Source organism: Rhododendron vialii, chromosome 5a, assembly GCF_030253575.1.
Source record: "Rhododendron vialii isolate Sample 1 chromosome 5a, ASM3025357v1".
Classification (NCBI taxonomy): Eukaryota; Viridiplantae; Streptophyta; class Magnoliopsida; order Ericales; family Ericaceae; genus Rhododendron; species Rhododendron vialii.
In genome coordinates this window covers 13,925,815-13,942,592 of record NC_080561.1, presented here as the reverse complement: position 1 = coordinate 13,942,592, position 16,778 = coordinate 13,925,815, and the positions used below count along the sequence as shown (strand labels likewise).

The 16,778-nt window shown below is 35.4% G+C and overlaps 1 non-coding gene across 1 annotated transcript; it reads left to right on the top strand.

Annotated features, from left to right (window-relative positions):
• Positions 1 to 8,396: 8,396 nt before the first annotated feature.
• TRNAM-CAU (transfer RNA methionine (anticodon CAU)) lies at positions 8,397 to 8,482 on the top strand. The gene is given in 2 exon segments: positions 8,397 to 8,434; positions 8,447 to 8,482. It is a non-coding gene; the product is annotated as a tRNA-Met (tRNA).
• Positions 8,483 to 16,778: the final 8,296 nt, after the last annotated feature.

The following is a 16,778-nucleotide window of genomic DNA, read 5'->3' as shown; positions in this document are numbered from 1 at the left end:
AATTTGGAGATTTTTTTTTTTTTTTGCGTGCTTTAACATATCTTTATCTAAAGAAATACTCCAGTATCTAGACTAAGGTCATCCACAGTGGTATAATCAAAAGCAAATTATTGTTAAAGTTAACAATATTGGGGTAAAAGATGGCTTACAATGGTATAATCAAACTTAATAACATTCTTAGAAAAATAATCAAATTTTGGGCTTTGGATAACCAAAACTAACAACTTTTTTCAATAATCAAAATTTGTGGATCTCACACCACATAAGTTAACTGATTCTAAAATTTATATACACGCGTGTTTCAAATAGTATTTTCTTCTTATTTTCTTCGTCTGCCCTATATCTCATGTTCTTCAGCCACAAACTCTTTCTTTTTCTTTCCCTCCAAAAGTGAAGCTCATATCTTTCAATCATTTACAATTCAATTCATTGTCGCAGGATTAAGGTATTTCACTTTTTTTTTCCGTTTTTATTTTATTCGTTCCTCTCTCTGTGGTTGAGTATATAAAGAACCTTGCATTCTTTTACAAATTCAAGAACACGTCTGTTTTTTTTTTTTTTTTTGAGTACATGATTTGTTTTCCAAATTGTAACGCCCCGATTTTTGAAAATAAAATCGGAGGTTTTAAATATTGATTTCTAAAAATTTATTGAATTAAAATTCAAAATCCAAACCGGATAATACCCTAAAGTTTCGTCTATTACAAATTATCGTAGAAATACTGAAAATAGTCTTTGTGGTAATAAACTAAACAAAATAACAGAGCCATCTTCTAAGTTTGATACGGATCCCAAGCATACTCTGGCTCAGCTCCCACCTCTGGGTTCTCTTCAGCATAAAACTGTTCACCTTCGGGATTTGGTGTCTCTTCTTGATTATCTGCAAAATCTAGCACGGAAGCCAGGCAATCCGTACCTGAGTGAACAAGTTCACCCCGAAGTATAATCCAACCCAACTACCCTTCTTACTTTACAGTTAGCATGCAATAGGATAATAATAGTGCGAAAAAGTAACACAGAGTTTGTTCCACATAATCAGTTTATTACTATCCATTAACTTATCGTGTAATCTAAGATCTCCTCCGCGGGATCTTTCCTCCCCAACCGCTAGCTATGCCCTGTCCCATGAGCTCACTTTCTTTTGTTGTCGCGGATTGCACTTCAGTTATGTACCTAGCGTGTATCCCTCTCATTACAACAAAAGAAAGCTTATCATGCCCGAATCATAACTAGCGTTCACTTATCTTATATACCACTTCACAATCATCACTGGGCTTACTTTGCCAGTATCAATACATCATTCATCATTGGGCTTACTTTGCCAATCATCATTCATCAATCAACACTGGGCTTACTTTGCCAGTTTCAAACCATCACATCTCAAAATCCCGCCTGCAGGCATTCTAAAGAAAACAAAACTTTCCAATTCATCCATTACCTAGCATCGTCTAAGTGAACTCTATTCGCATACCAACCCATGTCTCTAGGGTCCAATCTAGCATTCAATTAAGCAGTGATGCAATATATAACAAATCAATAATAATTAAAACAATTACTAAACAAAGTAATCACGCAACTTATTATGGACTGGCTGTTGTCCTTAATCTTATATGGTCACACTGTCAATAATAAAGTAAGATATTTAAAAGAAATAAAAGGAAAAGTTTCTGGGCTCTTATTAATTAATTCTAAGGTAATAGATTAATTCAAAACTAATTAAATACATTAATTAGATAAAAATATTGAAAAATTTATCATGACCTTAATAAGAGTTCTACAAGTCCTATGCAACCAGTTGAGTGTCAAAAGTTGGGTTCGGAAGGTCACGGGATTAATTTAAATAAAGACGTTTAAATAAAGTGGCCGAAAGTGAAGTAAATAGATAATAAATAGTTTATAAATTTAAAATATGCTACTGTTAACATAATTTCATCTTCAGAATATAGAGAGTCTAAATAAAATTATTCGGGCATTTATAATAAGGTTATAAGGTCGTAAAGAATTTTCAGTCGGAAAACACTGTAAAAATAATAACAAATAGTAAATTAAATAAAAAAATATGCAATTAACAAGGTAACATCTTTGTGGTGTGAGGAATCAAGGAAAAATAGTTTGGGTGTTAAAAATATTATTTGAAAGGTCGCAAATATTTTTCGTTTGTAAACTTTGATGGATAACGAACAAATAATTTAATAAATAGATAATTAAATAAAAAAAATATGATCTTAACAAGTTATGATCTTTGGAGTGTGAAAAGTCTAGGAAAAATAATTCGGGGGTCGAAAACGATGTTCGGAAGGTAGAAAAGTCGATTCGAAACGAAACAGGTCAAACCGCAAGGTCTGACCGGTCAAAGGTTGCGGTGGAAAGCCCCGCCGCGAACTCGCGACTGGTTCTTGCGGCCGCAAGGTTCGGGTCAGATTCGATTTTTTTGGTTTTTGATCACGGTTTTGATGCATGGGTTCTTCCAGGCTATTGGGTTACGCATAAAAATAATAAATATACTTAGAGGAGTGTTTGGAAAGGATTATAATACCTTGGTTCGGGCCGAATTGATTTTAAAACGAATTTTGAAACTTTGGAGAAGACAACTTCGGTTTTGGCGATCGGGGAACCTTGGGCTCGAATTGACTGACGTTTGGCGATGCTAGGAGTGGTAGAAACAGATTGGAATGGTCAATTCGGGTTTCGATTGGCTTTGGAATGAAAACCCTCTTTTCTTTCTCTCTTTTTCTCTCTCTAGAACTCTATGGATTGGAGTTCGATTTTTCTCCGATTTCTCTCTCTCTCTGGACTGGTGGGGCGTGGAGAATTTTGTGGTATGCCCTAGGGTCGGATTAATGGGGTATATATAAGAGAATTTTTTTATAAAAGTTGATAAAATTGAGTTTAAAGAGGAATCAAACTCTAGGGCCTGAGATGGACGGAAAATAGGGTTAGGGAGGAAGTAGAGATCGAGTAGGAGAGGGAGAGATGGAAGGAATTTCGGAATTATGCATGCACGTAATTTGTAACGAAAGAAATAAAATAAAAACAAGGTAATTAGGATAAATTAATTATAATTGTATATATTTAATAATAAAGAGAATTTTATTATTAAGAATAAAGCTTTTTAAATACTATTATTATTGTTAAAAATTACGAGTTGTTACACAAATTCATAATATGAGGGAAGGAAATCACCAATTTTTTTTCCAAAATTAAAGGAGAAAATTGATATATTTTTGCCAAAAAAAAGTGTAATGGAGGGAAGTGATCAATGGTGGAAACATAAGGGGTGAGAGAGTGAAATTGTAGTGGATCCCTTATTTTAGTTATGGACTAGAAGTGACCATTGTGGATCTCAACATTGTTAAGCTCAGGAAACTCTTAAATGGATAATTAAAAGCTGACGTGTCAATTTTTAATTATCCATGTTTTATTATACCACTATGGATGGCTTAAGTGATGTCATGGCCCACCTACATAAAGAATTCTAGTTGAGGATTGGATGAGGAAGAGGCATGCATGCACCCGTGCACAGCACTGCATTGAAAATAGACTATACATAATAATACAAAATATATAGACACACAAAATGGTAACACCATTCAATATTTTTATTCCCGGAGGTGGTTGTATTTTTATTCCCTGAGGTGGTTGTACATTCATAAGGCGGGGAAGGAAGATGCTGACAGGACAGTTGCAAATGAAGGGTCAAGCTAGCTACAAGGATATATATATATATATAGTAGTTCAAAAAAAGATGTATTTATAGAAGGATATATGAAAGCTTTAATTGTGTGATTAGACTAGCTAGGGTTTAGGGCTGGCTACAAGTAGTTACACGAATTACTAGTACTAAAGTAAGTAATCCTCCTATTTTTGTGGGTTTGGTCAGATGGAGGAGGCTACATTAATTAATACTCGATCTACTAGTAGTATGAGATTATGATAATTAATTTAGCTGTTATCAATACATCCGTAGAATTCTCAATAAAGTTACAGTATATATCTATCCCTAGAATGCATTAATTAATGATTGAAGTGAAGTAGTATTTATCAATGGGCCGGCAAAGTACCAATCATTACAATTCACTAAAAGTTGTGGTGACAGGAACTAAACTTGGGACAATTTTATTCACAATTACTACTACTTAAAACAAATAGTCAGACCTTATATAGAGACCAATATTATATATATGTGCAATCTACTCACAGCCACACAAGGCGCACAACAATTTTCATAAATGCGACTTTGGCGGAAAGTAGTGATAGTAGTAGTACTAGTTAGGGAATTATCAATTCATAGAAAGGAACAAAGGGTCTGTTTGTATACCCAGAAAAGATAATGGAAAGTGAAAGTCAAAGAAAGTAAAGAAAAAGAAAATTTAGTTCTTCCCGCATACATTTGATTAGGATGAAACTTAATTGAAAGTTTTACAAGAAAATAGGGGGAAAATATATATCCGTGTTTGAGAAGGAGTTTTATCAGCAAAAAAAAAAATTTCCTTCATCACAAAGATATATATATATCAGTCTGGATCCAATGAGGGATCCCGCACTGTGCTACCGTGCGGAACTCCCCTTTCCCGATCGAATTGCAACGATCCGAGCTGCTCAAAGTGATCAGAACGTGATTTTAAGGTTACCCGTGAGAAATCAGCAAAAAAAATGATCGAGAAGGGCTTGATCCAAATAGTTTTTTATTGAACGGTTCAATAAAAAACTGCTCGGATCAAACCCTTCCCGATCTCTTTTTTGCTAATTTCTCGCGAGTACACTTAAAATCACGTTCTGCACACTTTGAGCGGCTCAGATCGTCGCAATTCGATCTTTCAATAAAAAACTGTTCGGATCAAGCCCTTCCCGATCATTTTTTTTGCTAATTTCTCGCGGACACTCTTAAAATTACGTTCTGCACACTTTGAGCGGCTCGGATCATCGCAATTCTATCGGGAAAGGGGAGTCCCGCACCGTAAGGCCATAAGGGATCCCTTATGGGATCCAGACTATATATATATATATATATATATATATATATATATATATATAGAGAGAGAGAGAGAGAGAGAGAGAGAGAGTTAGGTTCCGGTAAGAGATCCCTTATTTTATTAAAATGCGGGACTCCCATTCCCGATTGAATTTCGATGATCCGAGCCGCTCAAAGTGATCAGAACGTGATTTTAAGGGTCTCCGTGAAAAATCAGCAAAAAAAATGACCGGGAAGAGCTTCATCAGAGCAGTTTTCATTGAACAGTTCAAAAAAAACTGCTCGAATGACGCCCTTTCCGGTCATTTTTTTTGCTGATTTCTCTCGGGGACTCTTAAAATTACGTTCTGCACACATTGAACGGTTCGGATTTTCAAAATTTGATCGGAAAATGAAAATCCCTCATTTTAACAAAATGAGGGATCCCTCACTTGAAAATTCCTCTATATATATATAAAAAAGAAAAAGTACAAGAAGCAAAGAACAACATTGAGAGAGTCTCGGAGAGTGCACAATACCCTCCTACTACTACTGCTCGCAAATTCTTAGCATACCTCTCCTCCTCTCTAGGTGTTGGGCTATGCCCGTTTGGGTTTTGGGCTATTTATTTTGGGTTGGTGTCTCTCCAACTTGGGCTTTTTAAGTGTTTTTCCCTAGTTTGGGCTTAGCCTGTTGGGTCCAAATCAGTTTTTCCTTCATGTGGTTTGGGGATGAGGGTCATAGATGGTCAGACTGGTGTATCCATAATCCTATTAGCTCTATACTTTGTGCTTAGAGTTAATATATCTTTATCTTTTGTCGATAAAAAAAAAAAAAAGAGCCTCCCCTTATTGCCGTCCACGATATCGACGTTGCCCTTTTCCAGTTTACCTTTGAACTCCGGCCTATTTCCGGCCACGTACCCGACCCAGCCACCATGCTCCTGCCACCATATCCGCTGCCTACGTTGCATGAAGATAAGAAGAGAAAGGTGGAGGAAAGAGGAAAAATAAGTCAGTCTCATGTTAATTATTGCTGATCCGCAAAGGAAAGTAACATTTCCCTGCTTATTTTGTGAAAAAGAAAAGTAGGGCAAAATCATAGACTTTAGAGAAATTAAGCTATTCAAGTTGGTTGTCTTATTTCTTTTCTCAGTGGTGACCTAAGTTCGAGTCCCACGGAAAGCAGATTTAGGGTTCAGGGTTATGAATAGCCTCTCATGAACTCTCAGTTGACTAACATATTAATACTCTGCTAACCCCCGCTGATGAATACTGTATGACAAAAAAAAAGTTCATAGACTTAACAGAGTTGTACTTGAAACATAACTATCTAGCTATCATTTTCTAAATCATTTTGCTAAGTGAACACGAAGAAGAACGTATATTTTTTCTTTCTTTCTTGCATCTCTATCATTATCTCGTTGTTTAATCGGACCCGCCCTGTTTTGAATTTATGGAGAGTGAGAGAAGAGAAAGAAAAAATGTGCAGGAAATGAAAGAGAAAATTTTATTCCCTCCATCCCTAAATAAATGTCCGGTCTACAAACCTAAGCCTTTAAATAGATGCATTTTATTCATTGTTTCAAATTTTTTGAACCAAAAAAATGCATACTTTTAAAGGCCTAAGTTTTCGGTCCAGATATTTATTTAGGGACAGAGGGAGTACTACTTTTCTTAATTCTCTATTTAATCCTTTTCTTCTTCTTTTTTCCTGTCGAACCAAACAAGAGTACGTAGTGAAAGTTTTCCAAAACTTTTCTTTTCTTTTTTTTCGTTATGTTCCAAACGATGCCTAAGTTAATTTAGTAACTATGTCAAAGTAATGGAACACTCTTTGGTCCTTTTTTCTGGTACACTAGAAAATATAGTAGAGGAAAATGCTAGTTCAGTCGCTTTGACGACATTATAGTAATGGTTGGTTTCACCTAAGTTTGTGGCTCCTAAAGCTGTTGCAGCTAGTATTAATGGCCAAAGTAAGCACAACCGTAAAACATTTAACGAAATTTACGTAATCAGAGTATATTCGAAGCTCACATCTGTAGATTAAACCGCGATCGTAAAACATTTAATATAATTCATGTACCCTATCAATTCTGCACTCATATAGGAGAAAAATACCACAATCTTATTTCACACCAATATTTCTCCTCTCACTCTCTACAGTAATACAAATTAATCCAAAACACTTCTACTCCAGTATTTAGAGGACCCTCTCATCACGTACCAGCTAGTAAAGTATGCAAACAAGATAAAATATATAGATTCATGTATAACAGTTAGATTCCATACTTGAATGTATAACAGTAATGACTTTTGAATATTTTTACAAAAAAAACTCGTGACCAACATTTCTTGTACCAATCCATGTACATGAACCATGTGTGCATCCACTTAATTAAACTAATAAAGTTAGGCAAATGATTTTGCTACTCCCCTATTTGTTAACGCCGCTTCGATCTCTTCTTGTTTTTATTAGGTGAATTTACTAAAACACCATTGCACTTTATTTAGTGAATTTACCAAAACACTCTTGCACTAATAAAGTAAAATGGTGTTTTAGAAATTTCACCTAATAAAAACAAAAAGAAGAATGGCGTTAACAAATAAGAAAGTGAGAAAATCATCCGCCTAAAGTTAGCACAACTTCCAACACTTGTTTTTCAAAAACCCGTTATATTATGCTACTAGATCCTTTATATTTTGACCGACAACTCATTGTATATGGAATTATTGAGAGAACAACCCAATGCAATGGCATTATTATTTCTACGTACCGGCTCACATCGGCGCATCTAATGATAGTTTACCAAATTAAATTAAACCAAATCTAGCCTTATGTCTCAATTATTTGGGGTCAGCTATGTGAATCATTTTCTTCTATTGAGCTCTGTCAATGGCTACTTGTTCACACAATTCCACTATACTCATATATTTACGCACAACACCATCTAATGTAAATTTAAGTCTACCCCTCCTTGTAGCATTACTATCCAAAATTATCATATCCGCTCTCTTACCTACTGTATCTTCTGGTCTATGGTAGACATACCCAAATCACCTTGGCCTATTTTTCCTCAACTTCTCATTTATGGGTGCTACACCTACCATCTCACGAGCTGTTTCATTTTTAATCTTGTCTTATAGTCTTACCACACATCCACCTCAACATTCTCATATCATATTTGGATTTAGGTCATAAAGATCTAACGAGTTTTTTACGTGCTGACTGTCAGCTACCTAACACACAACTCTCCTCCTTTATTCGGGCTTGGGACCGGCTGAGAAAGAAAAATAAGGCTCTAAGCACGAACCAAGCAGAGTTACATATAATGATAGTTAATAATACTATTTTTTTTTTTTTTTGATTAGATAATAATACTATTTCATAAACAATAAATTTACGTTCTTGTTATAATATTAACTTCTCAAGAGTTGAACAGCAAGGGGTGGTGGCGCAGTTGGCTAGCGCGTAGGTCTCATAGCTTTCTGAGTAATCCTGAGGTCGAGAGTTCGAGCCTCTCTCACCCCAAAGCTAAACTTTTTTTTGGTTATTATCGTTTAGTTCCATTGGCAAGGTTTCTACTCCAGAAACCTAACGGTCTCTCTTACAATAATTCTTCTGGCAATTTCAGAAACAAATTAGGATACGAACTCGGGCAACTTACAACAAAAGGGCATCCAAACCCGTATAACACATCTACGGGTCATTAATCCCGAAGGGTTGGCCAATTGGTCTTGGCCAGGAATTTAGGAACCCGCTCCCTCTTAAAATCTCAGGTTTGATTCATCTTGCCAACAATTCTTCGTGCCAACTGTCACCTCACCCCACGCGTAAATGTGTAAAGCGGTTGTAAGGATTAGCTTAAGATGCGCGCAAATTGACCAGGGATCCTTCGGCCTTCGTTACCCGAAAACATACTATATATATCTAAGGGTCTGTTTGGTGATCTTTACTAATTAGCTTTTTTGCTTATTTGTTTATTGTGTCACTCACCAATCATTTGAGTAGGAAAAAGACACACTGCATCGTTATTTTTTCACGGGGTTTGGCTGGTGATTTCGACAGAGCTCCTGTCCAGTTTTTCATTTGTGTTCAGTCGGGTCATATTTTGGGCATTTGTGGATCCATAAGAAGAATGATCACAATTGTTTATTTTGTAAAGCTTGTTGAGTACGTCATCCACGTGAAAAAATTAGCTTTGATCGAACATCGATACTCGATCAATCTAATTTCTTACGTCAATGAAATACTCGACGAACTCAACAACATGAACGATCATAACCATTGTTGTAGGCCTAGCAGACCCATAAAAGCCCAAAACTGAACTGGATGGGGGAAAAAAGAAAAAACTGGACATGATTGTGGTCTTTCATTGATCTCTTTCAAAGTCTTTCATTCACCCATGAGAAAAGGACAATTAGGTAGTAGATGTGATTGTACTAAAACATGAAACATCCCCCATCCCCCTTGAAAACGAAAAATGAAAAAGAGAGGCCTCCTTGTAGAATCCTAGCTAGATTCTATATGTTTTTAAATAGTAGTGGTTGGTTAATTTGGCTTCTTGCGTAACTTTTTGAGATGGAATATTATCATCCCAATTAGTATCAATCAGGGTGGTTATATATAATTAACACCATATTAATATATACTGTATTAAACAGTGGATGATCCCATTGAAGTTTTTTCAATCATATTTGATGACTTTACTAATTGGTGAACCACCGCAGTGGTCCGCACTCGAGCCTACCGTATAGGCCCCAAATTTTGTTAAAAGTGGCTAATACGAAATTTTGAAAAATAAACCAAGATGATGCAATACCTGGATTTTTTAATATTTTTAACTCCCTTATTCGACTTCTAACGTTAAAAAAAAACAAACAAACAAACAAACAAACAGAGAAAGTGTAACGCCCCCAATCTTGGGTACGTTAAAAGGACAATTTTATTGAAAATTGAAATAGAGTCTAAGAGTTTGGCTCAATATTACATCATAAACCTTACAAAAGTACTTTTATTCAAACAAGGAGGGAACTAGGGTTCCTAACTACTGCTCTGCTTCTTCATCCATTCGGGCTAACTCTTCGGCTCCGAAGGCCTCCAAGGTGTAGAGTTCACCCTGTTTATCTATGAGGTCTGACATATTATACCGGCGTCGCCACCAATATAATAGGTCGGGGTCACCAAAAAGGCAACACCGTGAGCTACAACGCTCAATAGAATAATCCAAACCCTTTAACCCTTAACTTACAAACAATACATCATAAAGTCAACAATTTTCACATAACACAGGCTAATCTAGCCAAAATAATTAACAATGACAAATCCGCATTCGATATTCAATCAACGTTGGTGTCCAAGAGTTATGAGTTTCTCCTACGCGACATCTCGTAAGTCGTGTCTCATTTTCCTCATTTCATAACCCATTCATTATTTCAAAAACTCGTTTTTAACACACCCAACCTTGGTTCCGCCGTTTCGGGTTCCCAAGTATCCTCACAATGGTTCCGCCGTCCCGGGTTCCCATTGGCACACATTGCATTGGCTCCTCTCCGCGGATAACCAAACACACACCCAACCTCGGTTCTGTCGTTCCGGTCTCCCGAGTATCCTCACAATGGTTCTGCCGTCCCGGGTTCCCATTGGCACACAAAACACGCACCACACAATGGGCTACCACGTCCGACCACATTACAGTTTCCAAAATATTTCACCCTTTTCAAAACACGCCTTTTCATAAACCACACCCTAGGTGTCATGTTTCTACTTTCTCGATTTTCGTATCTCGTTTTCATGCATTGACTCCGCGGTGGGACTTTTCACATATTACATCATTCATTGTAACCTTTAATCTAACAAGATCATCCAATTCTAGGTTATTTTAGCATGCTTATACATCCATTAGCGAAATAAGTTTACTAATCATCATGCATTTCAAACATTCCAAACATAGATAACCTTATTTATTATGAAAATGACAATCAAAGTTACTCCTACTTGAACTAACGACGTCCTATTCTCCATCATACGATTCTATACTATACATAGAGTGAATGGGCTAGGATTCCTACCTTACTTCTTGGCGGTAGTCGGCTACGAAGAATTGGTCGTCGATTTTTATGATTTGGCGGTGTAATGGCTCCGGATTGCTTCGAAAGGAAGAGAGATGAACTTTTCTCTTCCTAGAAACAACTTACTAACTAAACTAAGCTACTTTAGAGATCTAGAGGTGGTTTTGGAAGTGGTTTGGTGGTTTCTCTCAAGAACTCTCAAGAAACTCAAGAAAACTAGAACTTTTTGAACTAAGAACACTTAGAATTACTAGAGAGAAGTTAGAGCAATGAGTGAAGGTGTGAGTTTAAGCTTGGAGTGAGCTTCTATTTATAGGCAAGGCTCTCCCTCTCCCTCCTCATGGCCGGCCCCCTCTCTCTCTCTCTCCATATCTCATTTTTTTATTCCAAAAATCAAGCTTTTTTGGAAGATCAAAGGCTAGTCCTAGGCTTGCATGGCTAGGTTTAGTCTTTTGGATTTGATCTTGGAAGATTTGTGTAAGAAAGAAGAGTTTGTACGTAGTTTAAAATTGAAAGGTGTACAAAATAGGACAATGGAGGTTAGATTTTGCTTGGAAGAATATACAACCATGGATTTGAAAGGATGTAAGAAGATCATGGTGATCAAGTCAAGGTACAACCAAATCTCTCCTCTCTCTCTCTCTCTCTCTCTCTCTCTCTCTCTCTCTCTCTCTCTCCCTCTCTCGGCCTCCTCTCTCTCTCCCTCTCCCTCTCCCTCTCTCTCTCTCTTGCATTAGTACACATATATATATATATCCCATATATGTACAAGAGAACATATAAATAAAAGGTATTTTTGGTACTTGAGTCAAGAAAACTTAAAGGCTAAGTTTTACCTATTAAACTAGTTAATAAGCACATGTGTACTAAGTCAATATAAATATTCATACAAGTACATATATAATATATACATAGGTACTTATGAGATCTAGGAAGATCATCTTCCCATTAAATTAATCCAATTTGGTACAAAATCCCAATATAAAATAATATAGGAGTACTTAGGAAATCTTAAGTCTTAAATCCAATAAGTACATACACATCTATATATATATATATATATATATAGAGAGAGAGAGAGAGAGAGAGAGAGAGAGTTCTTTTCAGGTCCGGACGCCTTATGGTCCGGACCGTCCGGACCTCGCATTTTCAGATCAAATTTCGATGATCCGAGCCGCTCAAAGTGATTAGAACGTGATTTTAAGGGTACCCGCGAGAAATCAGAAAAAAAAATGATCGGGAAGAGCTTGATCCGAACAGTTTTTTATTGAACGGTTCAGTAAAAAACTGCTTGGATCAAGCCCTTCCCGATCATTTTTTTTGCTGATTCTTGAGAGTACCCTTAAAATCACGTTCTAAACACATTGAGCGGCTCGGATTATCGCAAATCGATCGGGAAAGAAAAAATCCGGACCATAAGAAAATCCGGGCGAGTGAACCTGAAAATTACTGTATATATATATATATATATATATACATATATAACATCACATGAGAATTTAGAAAATGATTGTTTATTAAATACTAGTACTTAGTTGGAAGATTCACCTGATTACCCAATGGATAATAAATTCCCTAGTATTTATTGTCCAATGGACAAAAGTAATAAGGAAATTTTTATAGTTAAATAATCAAAAATGTCTTTTTAAACAATTATAAAATTCTATTTTTTTATAGATATTAGTACTTAATCAAATCTTTCAATGAGTACTTTTAATATAAAGAATAGGGTTTCTATTACCCAATGGATAAAAGTTCCCCTAACTTCTATCGTCTAATGGATAAAGAAGAAAACCAAAATAATAAAAGAAAATAAATAAACAATTTCAAGTCTAGGGTTGAAAAGGTTCACAAGATTCAAAGATGGCAAAAAGGTCCATCTATGGTTAGGAAAATGTAACTAGGTGACTTCCTAGTTCGGTTTCTCCAATAAGCCGGTTAGAAGCTAACTAAACTTGCCAAGTAGGGCTTAAAGTCAAGAAACGAACTTTGAAGAGCTAAAGTGTAATTATGACAAACTACAAGAAAATAAAAGAAAATTAAATCAATCCAAGTAATTTAAATAATAACTCGAATATAAAACAAATCTTTTCTTATTAAAATTCAGAGTTATTACAGAAAGCATACTTCCCTTTTAAGTATAGGGTTGGTACAAAAAGCCTTTGTATAGTTCATTGCGGGGATCACGTTAGAAGAAATAGTTTTTATTTTTTTGCAATTTATTTCTTCCTAAATCTTATATGCACCCCTCAAATCTTTTGTAGCCCCTTTTCTTGTTTTAGTTTTTCATAAAACACTTGCAATTTTGTTCCTTCTATGATTATCTTATAATTAATTGCCTAGTGGAGGCGGTAAGTGGAATTACTCTCTTATTCTTCCGTGTTTAAAAAAAAATATTTTATAAGGGCTCTTTCTTTTGTTACATTCTCTTAATTTGTTCATACTACTGCGTAATGTCTTCCTCTCTCTCTCTTTTATCCTTGTGATATCACGAAATAATTTTAGCATTCTCCTTGCATCTAAATACATGATTTTTTATCCAATTAAAATTTATTGTCTTTCAAGCAATTCACATGATACCAAATTTAAAATTTGCATGATTGAGGAACAAAAAAAAAATTCAGACGTGGGGAGAAATTACACTGTTCTATATCTGAAGGGAAAGAAAAGGGAATATGGGGTGCAACCAATCACAGAGTTGGGTAAAATAAACCACCAAATACTACTTACTTACCTCACAAAATACGAGGATCGAAACCGAAACTACCGAGTTGAGAGAGTGAAGAAAATGCCATTTGAGCTAGAACCCAGGTTGCAACTAAAACTCCTGTGTTAGTGGTTTTAGAATTCATGCTACATGCACAATAGTTGTGCAAAACATCAAACACAACCAATCTCTATCCGTCCATTGTTGTAATAAATGGTCAAGATTCGTTCGAATTTTTCCTTGAAAGAGTTAAAACTTTTCATTGGAAGAGTTTTTTTAAAATCTAGAGCGTCCAAACACATCTGAACGGTCAGAATTGATTACACAACACACACAACAGTTGTGTCAGTACCATTTCCGTTTAGAATTATTGCAGCTTTTTTTTTTTGTCTTTTCCTGATCTTCCAACTTATCCATAGCTTATCCTCTGCTTTTTGTGCTTTTTGGGCCCGATACTGCCGTAGACCCGGGGTAAGTCCCCTCCAGTTCAGACAAAAGAGAGAGCGAGAGCGAGAGAGAGAGAGTTCCCCTTGTCCAGTCCCCTCTCCTCTAGTTTTTAAAAAAAATTGGGTTCAATGTGGACGCAAAACAAATGATCGGATTTGTTCATGTGTCCAAATCGTCAAGCAGAATATTCATGCCAAAATGTTTGATGTAAAATAGAATAGCGTTTGTGCGAGAGAAGAAAAAAAAAAAAAAACAGAAAGCAAAATATTAATTGAAATTTCAATTGTGTATTTTTTTTTTCCTTGAACAAAAATTCGTTCATATATCAAGCAACGAGGTACGATAAATTGATTTTTTGCATGAATTTATGGACTGGACAATAGTTATATTACGGTAGCGGGTCGGTTGCCGACCAAATTAGTTTTGGGTGAATATAATAAGAGGGAGATATGCTAAAAAGGCATATATATATACTAGCATGAACCCGTGCTATGCACGGCAATTGAAAGAGAGAAAAAAAAAAGTTAAATAAAACATATTGCAAGAACGTTTTTTCACTGTAATATATGGAAATAGATAGACAGGGTAAGTAGATTTAATTGATTCCTAACTAATAAGGTTTTTCGAATTCTAAGTTACCTAATTGTTTGGACCAATTGGATTACACAATAGCTAAAACATTAATATATTTAGAAATTTTAGGTTAGGCCACTTGCTGCACTGATCTGCAATACTATAGAGTATGAATATGGATTCTAGTGAAATTTTATGAATGAAATACTTCAATATATCGAGAACGTTATCAATTCTTTTGGAAAAAATTTATCCATTGAGTTAATTTAGTGTATTAAATCCATTGTCAATTGCATCTGTCCCTTTTCTTTTTTTTTAAAACAGCAATTGCATCTGTCCTTTAGCCGGAAACCCGTTCAGCTAAATAACTCAACTGGCTTATTTTTTTTTATCCTTATTCAAATTTCTTTCGTATTTGTTAGTTTTTCGTCAATTTTTTGGAGATTATTGCATCATCATGACAAGAGGAATCTAAAAAGTACAAAATTGTGATCGAAGTCCAATTTTTTTGAATAAAGACGAAAAAATTGGCTTATTTTTGTCTTTATTCAAAAAACTTAGGTTTCGATCGTAATTTTTTACTTTTTAGATTCCTCTTGTTATGACGATGCAATAATTCCCAAAAAATTGACGAAAAACTAACAAATACGGAAAAAAAATTGAATAAGGACAGAAAATAAACCAGTTGACTTATAAAGCCCAACGAGGCATAATTTTTGATGCCCTGCATGTGTTCACTAGCCTCCGGTTACAGAAAAATCACAACATCAGACGATAAAGCTAAATTTGAAGACGAGAAAGCTATAAACTGACATATTGTAGTGGATAGAAAAGAAACAGTGATGAATGAAACAAAATAGAAAGTAAAATGTTACCTGATTGGCAAAAAAATAAATATCGGTAAAAGTAATATTTTATTAAAAAAAAGGGAATATAAAATCTGCCAAAATGACTAAGTCCATAACACCTAAAGGTCTAAAATACCCAAATATGCAATAAACAGCAAACAAATACCTAAAGGCCTAAAAAGCCAGATCTTACAACATGGAGCTTGCAAAACAGAAAACCTAGCCCACCAACAACTAATGATAAGCCGAATGAAAATATCAGCAAAATAATTGTCCAAATATTACAATACCTTGAAGGTATATAATAACATGGGCAATCCTAGAAATTCTCTCTTAATGTCTGCACCTAAAGTACGCATGGAACATATATATTACACGGCAGAGGATCCCCTGTTCGAGCCCAATCCGGATAGGGGCCTGTCTTATACTTCGGAGCCGTTGATCTCGCAAATCAACGGCTGAGATATACCGAGCCAAAACAATGTCATTTTGGAGCAAAAAGTATTTAGTATATCTAAACCGTTGATTTGTGAGATCAACGGCTCTAAGGGGTGGGACAAGCCCCTGTCCAGATTAATTGGGCTCGGATAGGAGATCTGGACTCATATTACACACTTGATCAAAATACCCAAACTTTAAAAAAATAAAATAAAATAAACCCTACCTCGTTAATAAAGAAATACTGCACATATATAATTAAACATTTACCAATTAGGTCCTGTTCGGACAAGAAATTGAGCCAGGCTTATTGGCTTATTCTACAAAAAGCCATTTGCTTACCCCTCCTAACACACAACCCCACCCCCCGACCCCACCCCTTCTTCCCGAAAATACCCCCGGCCCCAGAAATACACCTCTTTCAACAGTTTAACTTATTTCTATTTATTTTTTACTTGGATGTCTGTATTTCATTTTTCTATTTTATTAATTTAATATTATTTTACTGTTCCGATTTTCAATCCAGTTAAATCGGTGGATAGATTTTGTTTTGTTTATCATTTTATCTTTAATGGTCATAATGAATTTGTGGCTCTAAGGCCTTTCAACGAGCACCCTAAGGCTCCTTTTTTAGTTTTAGGTTTCAATTACGGTACTCATTGAAAGACCTTACAAACTTCAATTATGAATCACAATTTAAGATAAAATGATCAGAAAAAGTATTTCTTTGCCCCAGTGTATAC